The sequence below is a fragment of the Heloderma suspectum genome, chromosome 5, assembly GCF_057233095.1.
Source record: "Heloderma suspectum isolate Gila_16-S chromosome 5, 16-S_ref, whole genome shotgun sequence".
Lineage (NCBI taxonomy): Eukaryota > Metazoa > Chordata > Lepidosauria > Squamata > Helodermatidae > Heloderma > Heloderma suspectum.
The window spans coordinates 132,752,168-132,773,229 of record NC_139462.1 but is presented as its reverse complement, the minus strand read 5'-3'; the positions used below and the strand labels follow the sequence as shown (position 1 = coordinate 132,773,229).

The window sequence follows — 21,062 nt, the reverse complement described above, 5'->3', positions numbered from 1 at the left end:
TAATGGAAGGAGACATGTATGTTGCTCTGAGTTCTTTGGAAGAACAGCAGGATAGATGGCAGGAAAAACATGTAATATGGAGTTGATGGAGTTACATATTTTGGGTGGTCCTCTCTGACTGGGTAAATTGGGATGCCCTGTCTGCTACCTCAGTGGAATCAACAAGATGAGGATAAAAAGAAAAAGCCTAGCAAATTCTGATAAAGCATCTCCCCTCTCAGCATCCTCTCCCCGCTCCCCAATTCCTTCCTAGACCAAGCAGAGAGAGGCAGCAAATTCTGTGGAGCTGGTGAAGAGGCTGCAGGGAACTTGCCGAGAAAGACAGCCCTGAAAAAACCAGCATGTGTCAGCCTGTGCAAGGAGCTGATCTTGATCCTGCATAGAATCCAGAAACAGAAGCCCTGGTAAACTGTGGGATAAATTCCTGGTGTGGTGAAGCCCTTAGAGTCTTCAGCATACTTAAGATAGGATTGCAATAAACCTATAAGGTAGTCAAGTATTATTATCCCCATGCTACAGATTGGTATATGTGTGTGTGTGGGGGGGCACATTGAGAGGGACTGGCTTCCCAAAGGTCATCTAATGCAGAAAGTCAATCTCCAGATGTTTTGAACTTCAACTCCCAGCATTCCTGACCACTGGCCATGCTGGCCGGGGCTTCTGGGAGTTGACGTTTGAAACATCTGGAGATCTACCTTCTATCTAGCCCTGATCTACTAAACACATAACAGGTGGCAAGATTCAGACCAGGGACTTCCTGATCTGAAGCTCAGTCCCTTAGCACCAATGCTACAGCAGCTCTCCCTTTTTCCCTGGTATTGCCTCAAATGCTCTATGCATGGTGTTCAGCTTTTGTTGTTGTTGTTTTGGTCTTAGGTGAAGCTGTGTTGTTCTTGCAGCACCAAATGAGCTTCAGCACACAGGGAGTTAATAGGAGGGAAATGCCTGTGTTTTCAGGGTGCAGAAGTAGAGGTTTGCGTGTATTAAACCTTAGACAAGTGTTCCAGCACTTAAGCAAAACTTTGTTTATATTGCGTGCCTCTCAACAGAAATGAAGAACTGTGGAAACAATGCATGCAAGCGGCTGGCAATCTGCTCTGGTTTTTCTTTAGTGGATATGACAAGCTCACCTGCTGTGGGAACCTGGAAATAAAAGGACAATCTCACGCCATTAATAAAACATTCAAGACGGTCAAATCACAGGCTGAGTTGCCCACCAGAGACTCAGTGTAATGCTTAATTTTGTCGATGACGGGAGTGCTTTAGCCTGAGGTAACTTCTGTGGAGGCCATGTTTGCGTGCAAACCTTCACTTAAAGCAACGCAGGCTGGCAAGGCTAATGTTCACACTAGTGTAAACTTACAGCAAAATGCACGAACCGCATGAGATGTTACATCACTCAGGCCCGTCAGCATTGGTAGTGGCCTAATGTTTTATTGAAGCCAACTCCTCAGAGGAGGGCTAAAAATTCACTCAGCACCCTCAGAGAGGTGTCTGTTTTGGCTGCAGAGAATGGTTCCCAATCACAGAAAGATAAAAACATCACAATAATCTAATATGGATATGCCTTGAAATTCAGTCCCAGTAGGCAGGCTCGGGGAAGATACAGTAAGCACAGATCAAGGGTCGGAAGCACGCAGGCGCACCACAGCTTGCGCAGCAAAGCACTGCAGCAAAGCAGTTTGAACATAAGTGAAGGCAGGCAGGCAGGCAAAGGAATTCTCTAGAATGAAAGCAGGTAAAGGAGAGCGGGCAGGCCAAACAGACAGCAAGGGCAAACAGCCCTATAGTTTATGAGAATACAGTGAGGGCAAAAGGGTCCTCACTTGATCAACTCTCATGTTTTAATAATGGCATGAGATTATCCTTTTACTTCCAGCTTCCCGCAGGGAAAAGCGATACATCGAGAATTGGGTACTGCTCCAACCAGTAAAACCATGCTCAGCAACTAGCCTCTATTGGGCTCCAAAAAGCCTGTAAACGCCACTTTCTGCCCTGTTTCTGCCCCTGACCCACCATATTGCTCCAGGCTGCACCCTTGAACCCAATACATTCTACAAGCTTTACCCCAACTTGACAGCTTCTTACTGTGAGACACAGTATTTTTTAAATCAAAAGTGTGTAATTCCAATCTGAAACTGAGAGTCTTGGGACCAATGGATGAAACTACCAGCCCCAAGTCACTGTCCAGTTAGGGGTGTTAACAATCTGCACTGTTTTCTTCACCCACAATTATTTGTCTTGTTATTTCTCAGCTTCTATGGTTCTGTCAGCTAACATAGAGTGGCTTTTTCCTGATCCTCCTGGTATGTCTCCTTCTTTTTCAGTACAGTCATGCATACACCTGGCATATACATCACGGTGTTTTATGTAGGTTGGGGATTCATCAGTGGAAAAAAATAATATGGTAAGGTTATGCAAAGGTCAAATGATTGGAAATCAATGGTCGCTTATAAACTGCTTTCATCACACCATCTATGATGGAGAAGGCAACCTGGTACCCTCAAGACTACAAATATCATCAGTCCCAGCAAGCATCAGGGGTGATTGGAGGTGTAGCCCAACAATATCTGGAAGGCCACAGGTTCCCTACCCTTGTCTTAGAAGGATCAAGCATGGGGGCCAGCTGTATGGCCTCTTGGGACTTAGCCAATCAAGGGGAGGCATGACTATTCCCATTTCATCCCCCTGCCCAGGTTAGTTTCCTAATACAGACCACTCTTGCCTCATTGCTGCTAGAAGTGAGGAAAGAGCGATCTGGATCAGATTGCTGGGGGAAGGGGTAGAGAGAAGGTTCCCCCCCGCCCCTAGAGATCCTCATACAATTGCTCTTTACCTGCCAGTGCTAGCAGCAAGGAAAGAGCGATCTGTACCAGGATCACTGGTGTGTGCATGCGTGTGCATGCGTGTGCATGTGAGTGGCCCCTGGCCCCTGAGCCAGCATCACATGTGGCCCTCAGGGGCAAAAGGGTTGGGCATCCTTAGGCCGTTTCTACACGAGGCATTTATCGTGCACTCATGATTGGCCACTCATGGAAGTTTGCGGATCCTTTACATGATGTCGTCAACCTCCAGGGCACATCCAGTGGTATTTCCTGGTTATTCCGCCTTAAAAAGATCTGGAAATAATGAACTATTTAAATTTATCTCAGGTTTTCCCCAGTGTGTAAAGTTGGTGTTGCACTATTAAACAGCCACTAGACGGCAGGGTTCCATTGAAAACTGTGGAGCTCTGAGAATGGGAAACTTCCCCTCTCAACAATCACATGGTCGCCGTCTGGGAGCCCGTGGTAAATGCGGGAAGACTCCATAACAAAGAAAGCCTGCAGGTTTTTTCTTTAATGTAGAGACACCCTTAGTCTGCAGGAACCATAACTGCTGCTGCTCCTTGTGTTCCTTTTATGAAAAAACAATAGGAAGCTGGTTCACAATGTGAATTTCAACTGTTGGTGAACCTAAAATATCAGAGAAGGGATTTATGAAGGCTAATTCAGGAATTCCACCATGTCTCTGGATGTACTCATGGTTGCCTCTCTCTTCACTGGCAATGAGGATTACATCACGGCTGAAGTGAAAGCGTGAAAACCATGAGGTCACATAGTGCAGAACTACACATAACCCGTGGCCATAATTTCTCCTCAGAAACTATGGTTTTTCGGTTACAAGTTCCAGGAAAATTCTTGTTCGAGGAAAATCCCATGAAACTCCTCCCAGGACTTGCTGCTCTCCACAATGTGTGGCTGAGAAAGACCTGCATATCTCAGACGCCACTGACTGATTTAAGCTGCTCTGGTCCAGGAGCCATTTGCGGATACAGGCAGTGACGTTGCTCTGTGAATGGTTAAGCTCCCCTCAGCCTTGGCCTCTTGGCTCCCTGTGCCACGCAGTCACAGAGAGTAACACTTTTCCAGGGAGGAGTTTGCTGCCTGGGAGACGTGAGCAGTGATCAGGCAGCATGAGTTGCTACATGCATCAAAGGTGTATCGAAAGACTGCCACTTCTATTAGAAGTCTGCAGTGAAAGAAAAAGAAAAGCACACACATATTCCTGAGCGTCACTTCTAAAAATCATTTGGTACTGCAACTGTCATTTTCAGTGTAATACATATATTCCTTCTAAAACAAGGGACACCGACTGGAAATTTCTGTGTTCTAAGTAAGAAATAAGCCCAATTATAAGGATTTGTTTCAACATGGCATCCCAGCATGGCAGGATAGATGGCCCCTTTATTCTGACAGACACTCTTGTGCCTTCATGTTTCTGTTAGAAAGTCCCTTTAAGAGCATAGTCTTGGTTCTCTAATTCACGACAGGAAAACACAGAGGAGATTTCACTCATTAAAGCAGTGCTAATTTTGGGGGGAGTATAAACGTTGTACATGGGCACTTTTTCAGCTTACAAAATTTAGGTAGCTGGCTTTATTTCTGAAATAGGATTGACTCTTGTACTTTACAAGTGATCTGGGCAAGATCCAGCTGGACCATTCCTTATAACCTTCCAGCCTCTCTGGCAGTAATCATGCATGGCAGTTATGGTTTCTGGTCAAGCAACAGAGAATTGTTCATGGATTATGGAGCCTCCATGCTCCAGGGCAGTATGCCTTTGAATGCCAGGATCTAGGATAATAGTGCTGTGCAACGCTTCAGCTCCAGAGCCAAATTCCGAGCCAAAGCAGGGTGCTTTGGGCTGTCTCAGGCTGCACCCAAAGCAGGTCAGAATCGGCCCAAAGCAGGTCGGGTTGCTCTGAAGCGCTCCAGCCCACTTCAGAGTGACCCAGAAGCCCAGCCACCCCTCCAGTGCCCCTCCACCCAGCCACGCAAGCCCCCTGCTCCGTACCTGGACCCTCAGGATGTGCACTGGCAGCTGTCATCCACTTCGAGGGCGTCGCCCTTGCGACATCCTCTATTTCTGGAAATTGAATCTTGTGCAAACGGCAGCCGTAAATCCGTCATGTAAGCAACATTACAGCCATAACCACCTGAAATATTATGTACACGACAGCCTTACGGCCGCCATTTGCACAGGACTCAATTTCCAAAAATAGAGGAAGTCACCGAAATGGCAACTCCCTTGAAGAGGTTGACGGCGCATGTCCCGAGGATCCAGGTATGGAGTAGGGGGCTCATGTAGTGCATCTGGGGGGGGGGGAGAGTCTGCTTTGGCCATCCAAATCCAACTTCGGCCCCGGAGCCTGAAATGGGTCCAGCTGGACCTGAAGTGGCCCAAAGCGGGTTGGGCCTGCCTCGGAAGCCCCAAATGGCCTCCGAGGTGGGTCAGGGGGTCCCTACACAGCCCGATAGGATAAGGACACTAGATTAGATTAAAGCAAGGGTTTTGCTGCACTCATGAGTGATGAGCCCTTCAGACATTGCCATCCACACACAGGGCTACCTGCATAAAAGGGGACTGGGACCACATCTCCAGTCCCTGTCATCATGCTCCCCTGCCATTTGGGTGTCCATTGATCGAATGCAACAACTGCAAAGGAGAAGCCTAAGTGCACACAAGCTGAACATGGTCGGGCACCCTGATCAAGCAGGGTTCCATATCAGTATTCAGCTGTACACACATAGGCTTCCCATTTGCAGATGTCATGCTCAATTTGCGGACATCCAGGGAGTGGGGGATGTCAGGTAGGGATGCTGGAGCAATTCGAGATGAGCTTGGATTTCTAAAAATCCAACCTGCAGAATAATCCGCTCTGGAATGGCTCCCTCAGGCCACGCAGAGTCTGTGGACTTTCGGATGTTTTTTTTTTTTTTTTTTACTTTCTCAAAATTTACACATATTTATTTGTAGGAAAATGCGCACATTTCTGCTGAGGAAAAGTTGAATGGAACAGGGGACAATATGCTAAATTTGTTTTGTTTTGTGTTTTGTTTTTTTAAAAAATGTTTATTAACATTGGCTCCAATAGGTAAAAGCTCAGAAGACATTTGTTTTTTTCTTTTGGCTACACAAAACAACTATGTAAATGCCACAACATATTAATTTATTAGTTCAAGATGCTAGGGAGAAGTAAATGGAGGAGTTCCTTAAGGATCAATCTTGGATCCCATTGTATCACATCTTTTCATTAGTGATCTTAGGGAGGGAGGGGAGGGAGGGAAGGGAGAATGTACTGATGGGAATGTTAAAACAGGAAAGGATTAGGAAAAAATGAAAGCACAGTAGATTACTTCATTGCTGGGGGGAAAAAACAGAATGAAATTCAGTATTCATCCTTGAAGACTTATTCTTAAAAATAAAAAATAAAAGGGGCATTGGTCAATCAAAATTACTATAAACCACAAGTATTCTAACTGCAAGGAAGGCATATGTACACTAAATATTACATACTAAGGTAAATTATGTAAACTGTTATGAAACGTCTTACATAATTATTTGCGTATTTTTCCATATGATCAAAAAAATATTCACATCCGTCTGTGAACACACAACAGAACAAAATGTGCCTGGCAATCCGTGAAACACAGATGGAGCAGAATTTACACAGTCCGTACATCCCCAATGTCAGGGGTAGGACCAGGAAGCCTGGCCCCACTCCCCATCCACACCTTTAGCCCTGTGTGTGAACAGCAATGTTTCAAGAGAGCTATGGGATGGTTCTGTGTAGGACTATAAGGAAGGGACATAAGGGAATCGCCATGTTCAGGGCAGTGTACCTGAACACCACAGTTGTGGTGTGTGGAAGGACCACCCTTCATTAGGGTATCCCACCACTGCGATGCCCAAATGTGGAGAAACCTCATAGGTCTTTCGCCACTGCTCCCTTTTTGAATATTTTGAGACTTGGGTCCATGGAACTCTTTGCCCCAAGACTATTGCAATTATAAAAACCCTGCTAATAAGCTCTCAGTAGCTTCCCCCCACCCAAAGATCCAGTTCCCCTAAACTTCACCCCCACGAGTCCCTTACAACCAGGAACAAATACTGTACAGCAGTCTTCCTCTGCCTTCAGCCCCTCCTGTTGCCTCTGGCTTTTGGGATGATGATACTGTATCAGGGATCACTTGCTGAAGCTCCCTCTGGTCAGACCTGTGCCTGGATCCCCCTAGTGCTGGGCTCTGCTGTGTGCCTGAAGTATCACCTCAACATTACAGCAGGGCCTCTTGCTCTCCACAGCCACCAGCTCCAGGTTCCAGGTCTCCCTCCATAAGAGTTCTTTCGGAATGGCCTTCTCTTTTCCCAGCTCTGAGCACTGCTTCCTTCGGCTTATTAGCAGTAACTCCAACCCACTCTCCAACTGTCCCTAACAGCCAGACTTTTCCATGACCTTTTAAAATCTCCTGGCCAATCGTGTTCTTTATGGAACTTATAATGGCCAAACATCTTTGTCGACCCACCTGAAAAATAGAAACAAAGGTAAATTCTCCCCCTAGACCAAGGCTGGGGAACCTCAGGCCCAAAGGCCAGAACTGGCCCTCCTGGGGTCTCAATCCAGCCCTCTGGGGTTCCCCACACCTCCTTCCCCTGGCCCCACCCTCTTCCCTCCACTGATTGCCTGCCAATGGTTTGGTGGTTTCCCATGTTTTGCAGTTTCCCCCCATTTAAAAGGTTGAAATGCCTCACTTAAGGCTTAGATACTGCCAATAAGAGCTTTAAACTAAAATACGCTGGTGTTTTTGGCTTCGCCCCTTCTGCCTTTGGCCTCACCTACCACTGGAATGCAGCCTCCAAGCACCTCTCCAGACCAAAACGGAATTCAGCCCTTGAGCTGAAAGAGGTTCCCCATCCCTGTCCTAGACCTAGAAATTTTATTCAGTCTGAAGCCTCCTTTCATAAGCCGTCGTAACCAACGCAACCAGAACTGCTTAAAGCTCCAGACACATTAACAAAGCTAGGCCTTTGGCCTTCTCAAATACATTATAGCCTCACGTAGGTCATGCAAAGCATTTTAAACATCACAAAACATAAACAGGTGAAAATTCAGTGTTTCTCCACAAGTTGTTAGTTAGTAGCTTAGACAGCTTTTACTAAAGAGTCGATAAATCCATGGAACTTGTATCTGTGGTGACAATTCACCACGATTGCATCCTATCTGGGCATCTCCGAATGCCACAGATGTGCTGGAGCCCGCACGGAGTAGCAGTTAGCGTGTCAGACTAGGACATAGGCTCAAATCCCTACTCAGCCATAAAGATAATGGGTGAACTTGGGCCAGTCACTATCTCTCACCCTAACCTACCTCACAGAGTTGTTGTGAGGATAAAATGGGGAAAGAACTGTGTTTACCACCCAAGCTACTTGGAGGAGATGATGATGATGGCAAGAAATGCTGGGGCCTAAATGGCTGTTACACAAGGGAGTCAGAATGGGTCACTCACAGGCCATTAGCCTTGCTGATGTATGGAATCACTGCATACAGGGTCACCTGGGAATGCCACCGGATGAGCAAGGCCCACTAGTATGGGTGGCCCACTAGCCTTCCCCAATCTGGTGCTCTCCAGATGTCTTGGATTACAACTTCCATCATCCCCAGCCAGCATGGCTGGCTGTCATTGCAGACTCTTTGAGATGGGATTACTTGGTGGCCCAGTTTGTGATAAACGGAGGTGGGGTGGGGGGTCTGTATCAACTCGAGGCTGATGTGGGGAAATGGCCATCTATATGCAACTGGCCAGTTGCCATTGAAATGGGGATGCTGAAAGGACTAGCACTTGGTCAGATCCAGGGGGTTTCATCTCCCACGTGATTTGTTTGTTTTTAATCTTGCAATGTTTTTATTCCTCCACCTTTACTGGAGCGAGCGGGAGTGGTTGTGCTGAGAATTAAGGAGCCTGATGGAAGTGAGTTGCACCTCTTCCTGAGGCCATGAGGAATAGGTCAGAGACTTTAGAACAGGGAACCACTGTGGCCCAAGATACCTAGGACTACATTGTTGCTGGACCTCTCCAGAGGATGATAATTGCAAGGCTGTGGGCTTGACACTGGAGCAGCGAAAGGCTGATGACAGCAACCAGACCAGACCCATCAGAGGAGGGAGTAGCAGCGGATTCAGCACAGAAGAAAGACAAAGCAGCAGCCCTTGGTGGGTGTTAGTGGAGTGATTTCTGCAGCACTCAGCCTTCTAATTAAGCACTAGCCTGGTAGCCATAGCATGACCAGAAACTGCATTCTGGTGAGTGAGTGAGTGAGTGAGTGAGTGCGTGAGCGAGCGAGCGAGCGAATTGAGTGGGCTGGTGGGAGAGGGAAGTAGTGTTCCATCCAGCCTCTGCACCCAGCGTAGAAACCAAGTGGGCTCCTAGAGGAGGAAAGCTCCCTCCTCCTCTTCCAGCATAGAAATGCAGCTTGCTGTCCCTCCTCTGTTAGCCCCCCAGCCAGCAAAATGTTTTGCATGCTACTAGCAAGATTACTAAGTTTCAGGTCAGAGAGATGCTCAGAGTCATTGAGGCCTTGCTAGATCCTAGCACCAGAGTCAGCCACAATGCTAGGGGTACCTGAACTGTAACAAGTTAGGAGTGGTGAATCTGTCAGTTTTGCTTTTTCCCACATTCAGTTTTTTAAATCTCAAGTTCTTTCCATCACATTTATGATGACATTTGCGAATTTCGGTAAGTTCTTATCAAAAAATGAACTTACCTCAATTCTCACTCTTTAAATTTTTTCCAAATTTTGGATCCTCTGACCAGGCTCTAAAGCCAAAGCGGAAAGCTAGCAGTAATATTTTTAAACAAAGAGTGCTTGATGTAAGAGTACAAACTGATATAACTTTTCTTACGTCATCAGAAACAGCAAAATGGTTAGCTAGTACCAAACAACTGTACCAATATAAGAAAAAATTGTCAGTTCCTATGAAAATGGAATATTGGAAAGCTTTTACACGTCTAAGATATGAACAAATGGATACTATGAAGAAATGGGGGAGATTTCATGGTATGCCAGTAGAAGATAGATTGGGTGTTTGTGGAGAACCAGTCCTTGAGGACTTGGCTCATTATGTACTAGAGTGTCAATTATATAGAGACATAAGAGAAAGTTAGTTAGAGCCTCTTCTAAAGAAAGTGAAATACAGGGGTGTAAATAAGAAATTGACTTATTTACTACAATCAGCCCATGTGATACAGAGGATTGCGGTATTTGCAGTGAAAGCCACTAGATGTGGCAAAGTTTTTGGATGACATCGGTGTCAGAGACATGACTGTAAGGTGATTGACATAATATTAAGGGTTCCTTTCTGCTATATTATGGTTGCATATCCACCCTATTTTAACCTCAATAAAGATTTGATATGTATTTTATAGTTTAGTTTTTTTTAACTTTATGTCTAAATTTTGACATTATATAATAGCATTTTCAATTTTAATTTTGTATCTTTTGCAATAATCTTTGGATTGAGCAAGAAACATATTACTTGGGGCGCAGTCCTATGCATGTTTAGACAGAGAAAAGGCCTACAACTCCAGCATGCCCCAGCCACCTGGCTGGGGCATGCTGAGAGTTGTAGGCCTTTTCTCTGTCTAAACATGCATAAGATTGAGCCCTTACTTAAATTCTGACCCATCCTTAATTAGGAGGCAGAGATACAGGGAGAAGGCCGGGGGGATTGCATGTAAAGGGAGTCAGTGGTGATCCTGCATTTAAAATGGAAGCAGAAAGCCCCGTTTTAAATGCAGGATTTTAGGCTGAAGTAGAAATGCCCCTAGCGGAGAGATCAAGGATCTCGTAGCCAGGCCTGCTGTACCAGGATCCTAGCAGCCTGAGGTGACCTAGTAGGACTTTCCTTTGCGCTGGAGTCTTTCTTACTTTCCGCCTAGCCAGCAAAGAAGCACAAGGCTCAGAAGACCTGGTAGAGAATACTCTGTTTTTACCAGGCCTCAGCCCTTTTTATCCAGCATCCACCAATAATTTCCCAGTGGACCTAACCTTCATTTGTGACAACCTCCTTATTTCCTATGGACTGGGAGTTACTCCATTGAAAGAGACTGTTCAATAAAGAATTGTTTGTTGGATTTAAAGAGGGACTTAAGTTAAACTGGCTGAAAAGTGTCTATATGCAGAGCACACAGGCATGGAGGCAACACACTGGGGCAGGGCGAAAAGTTAGCACCACGTAGAAGTGACTTTTCTTCAGTCTCTTGCTATGTATGTTCCTACACAAGGCTCATCCACCAATGTAGATCAGGAATGAAATAGTTAATAAGCTTTATTTCCCCCAACATTCGCTTCTCCCACTTTCTGCTTAAGAAAGGATTAGCATATTTTTAACAATGCTCAAGGGTTTTGCACTTTTTTGTAATGAAACCTGTTCAAACACACAATTGATAGGCAGGCCACTAAACAAATTTCAGAGCCTGGAGAGACAATGCTGTCTTTTTTCTTTTGATTTAAATAAACTGTGCTCCTTCCCTCCACAAATGCTTCCACTCGCTAATGTCAGCCATTTTGCTTTGTGTAACCTACCCAACAGTATCTTGCCCTTTGTAATTAATCGGGAAAGGATGAGAAAGTCATTTATAAGCACATGCACAAAACAGAGCAGTTCAGGGGCCAGATAGCTACAGGAAAAATTGCCTGTGGGAGAAAGTAAAGAGTAAATAAATAGCACATCAACATTTTTGATTGGAGTTAAGTAAATATCACTCAGAAGGTCGGCAAACACTCAGGGCTAGGCAGCTTGTCTGAAAGTGAGCTTGTTCCAACAATAGCTGCCATTTTACTTAATGTTCCCAAGGTACTAGAAAGCTGAGAAGAATATAGTGGAGAAGAAACATTCACAAGTAAAATTAACATGTGTTTTTCAAAATAGAAATACTTGTGTCTGGGACATCATTTTTTTAATGTTTCCAAAAAAGTGGGTGTTGATCATTAATCACTGTTCATTATAAAACACAAATAATAATAATATACAGCACTTCAAGAAAGACACCATATTTTTATTAATTATTTGTGCTTAGCTGCATGTTTGTCTGCTTCTGTGTCTGAAATCTAGATTAATAGAGAGCCCCCCTCTGCATTTTTATATTGCTTTCATTTTTGTCAAGCTATTTTAAGTGAACATACCTATGGTGTGACTGAAAGGCCTCCATTTCATGCCTTTTCCTTGAATTCTCTGGATTTGCTAAATAAATAGACAGATTGTAAAAATGATGACCTAGTAAATGTTTCTGGTATTGTTATAAGAATTTCATGTGAAAGATGACTTCTTACATTTTTGTAAATTGTTTGAAACAGTATACTTTGCAAAACTTTGCAAAATCCCTTTCTTCTAATCAGCATTCAGCCTCCTCTGATTATCCAGAGCTACGTGACAAATGCTTGCATCTTTGCTTGCAAAAAGTTAACAAAACTCGAATTATAAAATAGGTATGCATAAATATGCTTAGAATCATTTTACATACTTTGGAAGATTTTGCAATGTTTTACAATTAACTCTAAAACTGAGTCTTTGATTCACAGTAGTTGCATATTTTTCATAAATAATACATCTCTGCTCTCTGTTTGAAAGATGTGGAGCTTTGCAAAATGCTTATCTACTTTACTTTATCCTTAGTATTGCACACAATTATTTTCTCTTTACTTATGGTTGTGATTCATAAGCTTCTCTTAATGATTGCTGCATTGATTTTTAAATTTTATATACAAAGTCATGTCATTTTGGTACTGGAGTGAGCATATCATGAACCCTCATTGGCATGGTTTGTTTGTTTGAGTGTTTGTAATGCTAGAACCCATGACCAGCATCTGAAGAGAGGTAATTAATAGCAGACCTACATTTCTTTATTCCTTTTCAACTATATCCAAGCCTGTAGCAGCAAATAGATTTCAATGTGTGAGAAAGGGAGCATGAAGCTGATCATGCTTCTCTGATACTGCTTTTTTTATTGGAGGTTGCAACGTACTAATGTTACCTCTTTGAAACTTTAGGCATTATGGGTATGTGTAAGGATTATGAAAAAATAACACATTAGGAGAAAACGCAGTTCTCCTTTGCCCGTTGAATCAACAGTGCATGTTCTGAAAAGGGTAAAGATCTTTGTCGCTTGCTGTTTCTCTGTATAACTTCAAAAGTGTGTGAAATTTGCTATGCAAGAGTTGCTGACTCTGCACTCTTTCTAATTCCTTCAAAATTCTTACTAATCTTTAGAAATTATGCCTTTATCTATATTTCCTAGTGCTGGGCTGAGGTACCACTGATTTCAGGAGGTGGGACAGAACAACTCCCCCCCTCCAATAAGTTTTTCAAGGTGGGGCTGAAGTCTTTACATTTTTGTTCAGGGCAGGGGGCTTTCCATTATAAAATGAGGTGGCAGAGGGTTTTTTACACTGGTTTCCTTGGCTACAAGATGGACTGCTGGAGCTGCAATGAGCAGCCTATGGGCATTCCTCACTTGCCACAGAACGGCCATACAGGAACCATCATTAGGAGTTTAGTATACACTGGGTGCACTATTCACACGTGCACGGGAATGTGGTGGTTAGGGGAACTGCAGGGGTGTGTGTGGAACCACTACATGCAGGCCCATCAGACAACTGGGAACCATGCTGTGCCGCATGGTTCCACTACCCCCCCACCCCCCAGTTACCGGTGAGCAAACCTCTATGGCCTCTGTGGTGTGAATGGGTTTTTAGTGTCCGCTCCATCGGCTAGAATGGCCACATGACCATTGAGAAAGCCTGCGGTGGCTAGAGTGGTGGCTGCAGTAGCAGGCGCTCTAGCTGGTGGACTCTGTGGTCATGGCCTGGGAGTCCTGAGCCCATTTAAGCCCCCGGGGAGCCCGCCACACAGAATGGTAAGCCACCCTGGGGCCCCTTAACCCTTTTGCAGGGGCTGGTTACCCGGGGTGGCTTAGTAACCACGCAGAACATGGTTTTCTCACCCCACACGACACACTAAGGGTGGAATCCTATGCATGTTTAGACAGAAAAAGTCCTACAATTCCCAGCATGCCCCAGCAAATGTAGGAATTGGTGGGCTACATACCTGATTGCCAGCCTGCCTGCCTGCCTCTCTCACACGCTCTCTGTAGGCATGTAGGAATTGTAGGACTTTCTGTCTAAACATGCATAGGATTGTACCCTAAGCCACTGTGGTTACCGGAAATTCCAAAGCCACCATGGTTTAGCATGACATCTGAACAGGCCTTCTATATAGTACGGAACTGTGTTCAGTCAAGTGAGTCCCTTCTTGTAATTTAAAGAGACACAACCCAGACACAGTTTTAACACCTTTGTGAGAACTAGGCCATAGAGCCCAAAGAGGTGAAGGTGGAGAGGGACAGGTAACTAAACTTCTCAGTGTGAGGTGATGTTACTTACCCAGAAGCTGATCACAGCCTCACTCTATGCGTAGTATCCCACTGCCTTCATTTGGGGACTACAAAAAATAGCCTCCAGTTTCTTTTACTTCTGTTTTGACTTTCTTAATGTACTAGTGTTGTTTTAAAAAGCAGGCTTGCGGCTGTGCTCTAATGGTCTGGAGCTAAGTGTACCCACACTCAGAAGATGATTAAAGATTACGGAGTTCTGTAGTTTTTCCTCCACATTTTTAGCCCTTAAACAGCCCAGGTAGGTTATGAATCCGACTGGAAGATGGCTGTGTGCAGACTGACTGCTTGCCCTCCACATGCTGCTTTTTCACCTGCAGGGGGAAGACAGGGTCCCTATACCTTCTCCAGACATGCGCAGGTTGAAAAGGTTGGAGTGTGAATTCGCGCTAAAAAACAACAAATGGAGAAGTGGTTGCTCCCCACCTGCCCTCATTGTAATCAAAGACCACCTATGATACTTTGTGATTAAAAAAAACTACAGAGGAAAGAAATGTACAACTACAACTCCTTAACATGCAGTCTGAGCCTGTGAATCACAGCTTTGGCAAATGTTTCGTAGCAGAATAAAGGTAAGGTACTTGTAGCTCCCTCTGCTGGCTGTCATGCTGAGTTGACTGGAATGGCTCAGCTGTTCCACATCCGTGCAACAGCAGGTGGGAGCTGGTGGTGGGATGTTGTTTTTAACTGACACTGGAGAGAGCTTTTTAGTCTGTGTGCGTGTGTGCGTGCGCGTGTGCGCGCGTGTGTGTGTGTGCGTGTGTGCGTGCGTGCGTGCACCAGGCAGGCAGGAAATCAGGTATGTAGCCCACCTGCCTGAATGGTGGCCCACCACAGATTTGATAAACCTCCTGTTTAAGCCGCTTGCCTCAGCCTGCAAAAAAATGAGTTAGTTTGAAGTGCCTGATAGGCCACAGTTTATAGCAGGTGGTTAGCTTGGTAATCACAAGTGCAGTAGGTTTGACATAAATGGTAGTGAAGAACAGCTAGGAACCTTTTTCATCTATGTATGCAGAGGATGTTGTTCATCCCCAGCAACCCTCAAGGTCCCGCTCTTTGTTTCCAGGCACCTAGATAGCTCAAAAGGATGCAACTCAGGTGTGGGCTAATCTATTCGTGAACAAAAAGCATTTGCAAGGGGACATGAGCACCTGCTTGTATAGTTAGTCATTCCAAAAGTTAATCTGTGCATCATCTTTGATTGCATATTTTCAAAGTATCTAAATATCTTCCAGGTTCCACGTGGAATAATAGCCTTGGACGTGATCCAGTCAAAGTTATTTTACATCCCCTTGATTTCAGTTGAAGACTAAAGCAAATATTTAAATTGATCCTAATGAGATCTCTTATACTTAGGGCACAATCCCATTGAGATAGTTGGCAGCTTCCAAAGCTGGAGGCTGAGTATCGAATGCAGGGCAGCTGTAGCACAGAGGTGATCCTCACCTCTGTGCTCTGGCTGCCTGGCATTTTTGGTTAGACGGCCAATTTCAGCTGTCTAGCCATGGCTTCAGGAGCGGGAGGCCACACAATGCATAGGAAGCTGTGTAAAGCAGCTTCTGCGGTCTCCTCCCCACTCCCGGGACTGCCCCCTTTTCCCTTTCTCCACACTCTGTTTCCAAGTGCGGAGACATAACTGGCATGGAGAGAACCACACCAAATACGAGGGGGAGGGGAGCGCAGTTTCTGGGAACTGTGTTCAGAGCCCTGGTTCCAGCCTCGGTTCCCAGAAACTGAAAAATCCTATGGCCCTCTAGACAGTGTCTAGTGGCCATAGAATTGCTCCCTTAGAGCACAATCCTATGCATGTTCCCCTCCATGCTGGCTGGGGAGTGCTGGGAGTTGTAGGCCTTTTCTCTGTCTAAACATGCATAGGATTGCGCTCTTAGTGTGCTTAACTTAATAAGCTGGATCATAATCCTTTTTAGAAGTATTTCCATGACAGATCTTTTGTTGTCTTTCCAATCCTTGTATGCATTTGGTGATCTGTTTCCACTGATTTCCACCTACAGTGTCTATGTGTATTGTCAACAGTTTCTTATATTCAGAACTCTTAATACTAAGCACTAAAAATAAAAACTAAGACTTCAATCTTAAACACACTTACTTGGGTGTAAGCAGCTCTGAACAAAGTAGAACTGAGTTATACCTGTTTAGGATTGCATGTAAATTAGTTATGAAACCCCCAAAAGTTTGCATTCAGTCTCAAGTGTGCAAAACTAGTTGTGCATGTATTTTCAGAAGTGTATGAAAATGTTACAGTCTCAGTGGCAGGCAGGTAAATGGAAAGTTGGGATCCAAAGCAGAGCAGGATGGCCTTAAGCAAAAGCTTCTGAAAAACTGGAGTCTTATTGGAGATCTAGGAACTAATCTGGGGGGATCTGCAATATAAGCAACACCCAAGTGAAGATATTAGTGTTGGCCCAGACATTTTCATCATTTTTGGGAAAACAGCCCCCAAGTATTGGAATATTAGGGGCCTAAGCAAATACTAAAAATGGTGTGAGGCTTACCGTTATTCATGAGGCAGCCAAGGGTTTCTATTTTTCTTTTTTACACATAAATCTATTACTGATGTTTCCAGCAGCAGTAGAAAGGCCCTGCAGTAGTGTCAAAATATTTTTGTGGGAGGGGAAAAAAGGTAAACACTGAGCTGCCTCATAAATAATAGTAAGCTACTCCCCCTGAACTTTCTAGGTTCCACAAGGAAATTGTGAGTATTCCCCCATCCAGAAGAATGCTAGACCGTGCAGGGAAGTAAGCTGCAGGTCAACAGAGGGTTAGGAATTGCCAAAAATCCTGTTCTCACTTTTATGGGAACAAATGGCCCCACAAAAGTGTGTGTGTGAGATGGGGGCGGGGGCTCTTTAGCCCAATGCTAGTTTAAATGCCATAAACCTCCACCCTTGTCCTTCTCTCAGCTGGGCCAGATGATGATTGAAAGCAGACCTCAACAAGGCAAAATTCCTTTATTTGCAGACAAAGGTAGCGTTTTCAAAAGGGGGCAGGCCTACTGTCACTACATGAGAGTTTCTCTATGTCAGGCCTGGCTCAGTGCCAACAACATTTTGGAGGGTCAGGGGGGCAACCCTTAGGGGTTAAGAAGGGGGGGCCAGGGGGAGGGGAATCCCTCAGCGCCAAACTAGACATGAGTGGCAGGGTCGTTCATTTGAGCCTGGTTCTGCCCCAACATCATATAAAGTGGGGTAGTGGGTGGGAAGTATGACTTTGAGAGGGAAAGGGGCATGTGGGTGAGGGAATCTAACCTTCTCTGCCCTTGCAGCTTATTTTACCAGTCTGTGGCTCTTCTAAACTAGGGATGCAGAACTTCAGGGCTGGGCTCCCAATCCAGCCCAGTGGCGGTCCCCAGAAGGCCCTGCTCCTTCCCCCAGCCCCACCACCAACCAGTTGGTGGTTTCCCAGCTTGCGTGCAGTTTCCCCTCATTCTAAAAGGCTGAGATGCCTCTCCCAAGGCTGAGTTACTGGTGGTAAGAGCTTCAAGCTGAAATTTGGTATTTCAGTCCTGCAGGTCTTGCTTTCAGCCCCGCCCGCCGCTGGAGCTTAGGCCAGCAGATCTGGGGATTAGGATTGGATTGTTACCCCTGATATAATATCTAGAATCAATCTGTGTGCTATCCAGCTTCATATTTTTGTTCCAAGAAGACAGTCTTGCTTTGACTTTGAAAGGTAGGAGGATTATGATATGATACATCTAATATGTTTGCTGCTGGGCCATCAAGTTTCATGGAGAAAGCAAGATTTGAAGCAAAATGGCCCTTTACTAAATAAGGAGATCTATTTGCTTCTGTTCCAGGCAGGTGGATGATAATCACTGAGTAAAAAAAATAGGATTGAAAATAAATAAATCAGAATTTCTTCTAGAAAATAACGGAATTGTAAATACCAGCTTTTTTTAAAGGAATAACTTGGCTGAAATCTGAATATAAGCTTGTTAGCCATACTGTTCTCTAAACCAAATTGCTGCCCTCTACCACATACACTTAGTTAATGGCGCAATCCTATCCAGATAGGCAACCACCTATCCAAAGCAGAGCAGGAGAAGGATGGAGGTGATCGTTCCCTCCGTGCGTCTGCCCTGCATTTTCGGCTAGACAGCCCAGACACACCCCTTTTTGACCGCTCCACACTCCTCTTGTGAACGCGGAGGGCAGGGCTGTTCCACACTGCCTCCGAGGCAGCGCAGAAGCAGAAGTGGGGGGAGATCAGTTCTCTTGGCACTGACTTCGGAGCGTAGGCTCTGAGGTCGGTTCCCAGAAAACAGGATATCCTATGGCCGTCTAGCCGCTGTCTAGAGGCCATAGCCTTTTCTATATAAATGAAGGATCAATTCAATTATTTCTCAAATATGAATATTTACACTGTGCCTACCACGCACAGGCGTTTCATTTTCACCTAATGAAAATTAGCTAGCCTGTCACTAACATTGTTTCAGCCTGTCAATCGCGGGCATTTCACTTTTGTTTGCTGCTCTGTTTTTGTGAGGAAGGGGCTGGGCCCCAGCAGAGTAAAGCAGAAAGGAGCAACACTGGAAAGAAGAAAAACAAAATTGTCCAGTATGCAAGTTCCTATATTCCCATACTTAACCCTCATACACTGTCAAGTCTAGTGGATGTACAAAACACCCTGTATGGGAATATTTTAAAGAAATTGCCTCTAAATGTAAAAAATGAAAGAATGCATGGCTTGGCTGTAAGAATGAAACAACATTATGAAAAATGCTCTTCAGAAGGAAATGGCTTTGTGGATTAAATTGTGAACATGTCTGAGCAATCTGGATTAATTATCTAGAACAATTATAGATTCTGTACCACTTTTGAAGATGCTCTCTGTGCCTTTTAATATTATAAGGGCACAATCCTATGCATATTTAGACAGAAAAAAAGTCCTACAACTCTTAGCACTCCCAAAATGCTGGGACTTGTGGGACTTTTTTCTGTCTAAACATGCATAGGATTGCACCCTATGTAAATTAACAGTTAAATTCCCAAGCTGTTTGATATGTTGATAGAAAAAGTTTAGTTTAATTGTTGCTTAGGTTACTAGTTTGTTTAATTATGTGTCCCCTTTAATATCAGATTTAGAATGTATATCACCTCAGTACAAAAAGTTGTAGAAAGAGGAATCTTAGGACTATTAGGAGTAGGGATGTTGGAGTAATCTGCAACAGAACAAAATGAGTTTGGATTTTGATGAATCTGACCCTCGGATTCTGCATCGGACCAGGTTTTTCCCTGTCAGGCAGATTCTGAGGACTTGCAGACCGGTTTTTAGAACTTTCCCAAATTTTGCGCAAATTTTGTCATAGGAAAATATGCAAAATTTAAAAAATCCTGGCCAAAAATGAGCATTTTCCCCATAAGTTAAAGTGTGAAAACGTTCATCTGGGGGGAATTTGTGCATTTTTGCACAGCAAATTTACTGTGCAAATTTTTACGTAAATTTACATTTACGTTAATTCGGAAACAAAAAATCCTATTCCGTCAATGGGCAGACAACGGAACAAAAGGCTCCTGACAACCTGCAAAACAAAGATGGAATGGAGTTTATACATTCCATACATCCCTAGTCAGGAGCTGCTGTCTTAAGGGAAGACAATACCATTTTATAGTAAATACCCCTTATTTAGTAGTTTCATAGCACCCTAGGCCATGATTGTATGATAACCTACATTTATTCCATATTTATTTCAGTATACCTCAGTTTCACCGAACCAGTGCAGTTTGAATCTGGCATCCTTACTGTATTGTTTAAAAATGTAAATCAATGATTACCATTCCACTGAGGTACAGTTAAATTACTTCTTCGTTTTGTTTCAGCTTCCCAGTTAAGCAAAAGACTCTATGACTGTCAGTCTCCAAGTTCAGAATACTCTCTTGGAATGACTACTAGTAGTGCTCCATTTAAGCGTACATCAGACAAATATATCCTCAATAACAAGACAAAGATTGTCTATGTCCAGTATAACCACAATGGATGTGTTTCGGTAAGGACCAGCAAGTCACCATTGATGAAAAGATTACTTGGTTCATTTATGCCACACATTTTCTATTTTGTACTAAATAATCATTTCATTGACATGGTTCAGTCATTATATCCAAGCTACATGCTGCCTAGTAAAACAGATGTTGGTGGATGTTTGCTGGATATGGTTTACGAAAAAGAAAAAGAAACAGTGTTCAAGAAACATTGGATGTTTGCCTGTTTAAATCTTGATGGGTAGAGTAATGTGCATAATGACCCAGTAATATTTGCTTGTGTGACAACAGAAGATTGGGTTGTCCATCTTTCAGAGATGATTAACACATCAGAAAATGCCCACGCAGTAGAATATATAAAAGAAGTGGCAGCAAAAACTGTAATGAATTGAGAACAGAAATTCAAGTTGTCACGTGCACAACTTTGTCACAGGCAATGCTGCAGATGTGAGAAAGATGAGAAGATATCTAGAAGAAGAAAATGTAGGGAACTTGAATCTAATAAAATATGGTGCTGTGTTCATTTAATGCATCTTCTAGTGAATTATTTAAGCAATATTTCTCCAGGAATAAAGGAAAATATGTTGAAGTTTACAATATTTCTGTAACAACCATTTTTCTTCAGCTTCCCTTAAGAGAACAGTGGGGGGAGGGGGGTCAAAACTAATTCTCCCCCAAGATGTAAGATAGAATTCTGTGGTTGATTGTTTTGAACAATTTACTAAGAACTGGTCTGTTCTGATTAAAGATTTGTGAAGGCAATCATGTCAGAATAGATGGAAATATCTCATCCAAAGCA

The 21,062-nt window shown here is 44.0% G+C and overlaps 1 long non-coding RNA gene across 1 annotated transcript; it reads left to right on the top strand.

Annotated features, from left to right (window-relative positions):
* The first annotated feature begins 221 nt into the window (after positions 1-221).
* On the top strand, positions 222-20,789 carry LOC146344518 (uncharacterized). Its single transcript, XR_014792612.1, has 3 exons — positions 222-404; positions 2,328-2,407; positions 20,105-20,789. It is a non-coding gene; the product is annotated as an uncharacterized LOC146344518 (long non-coding RNA).
* The last annotated feature ends 273 nt before the right edge of the window (positions 20,790-21,062 follow it).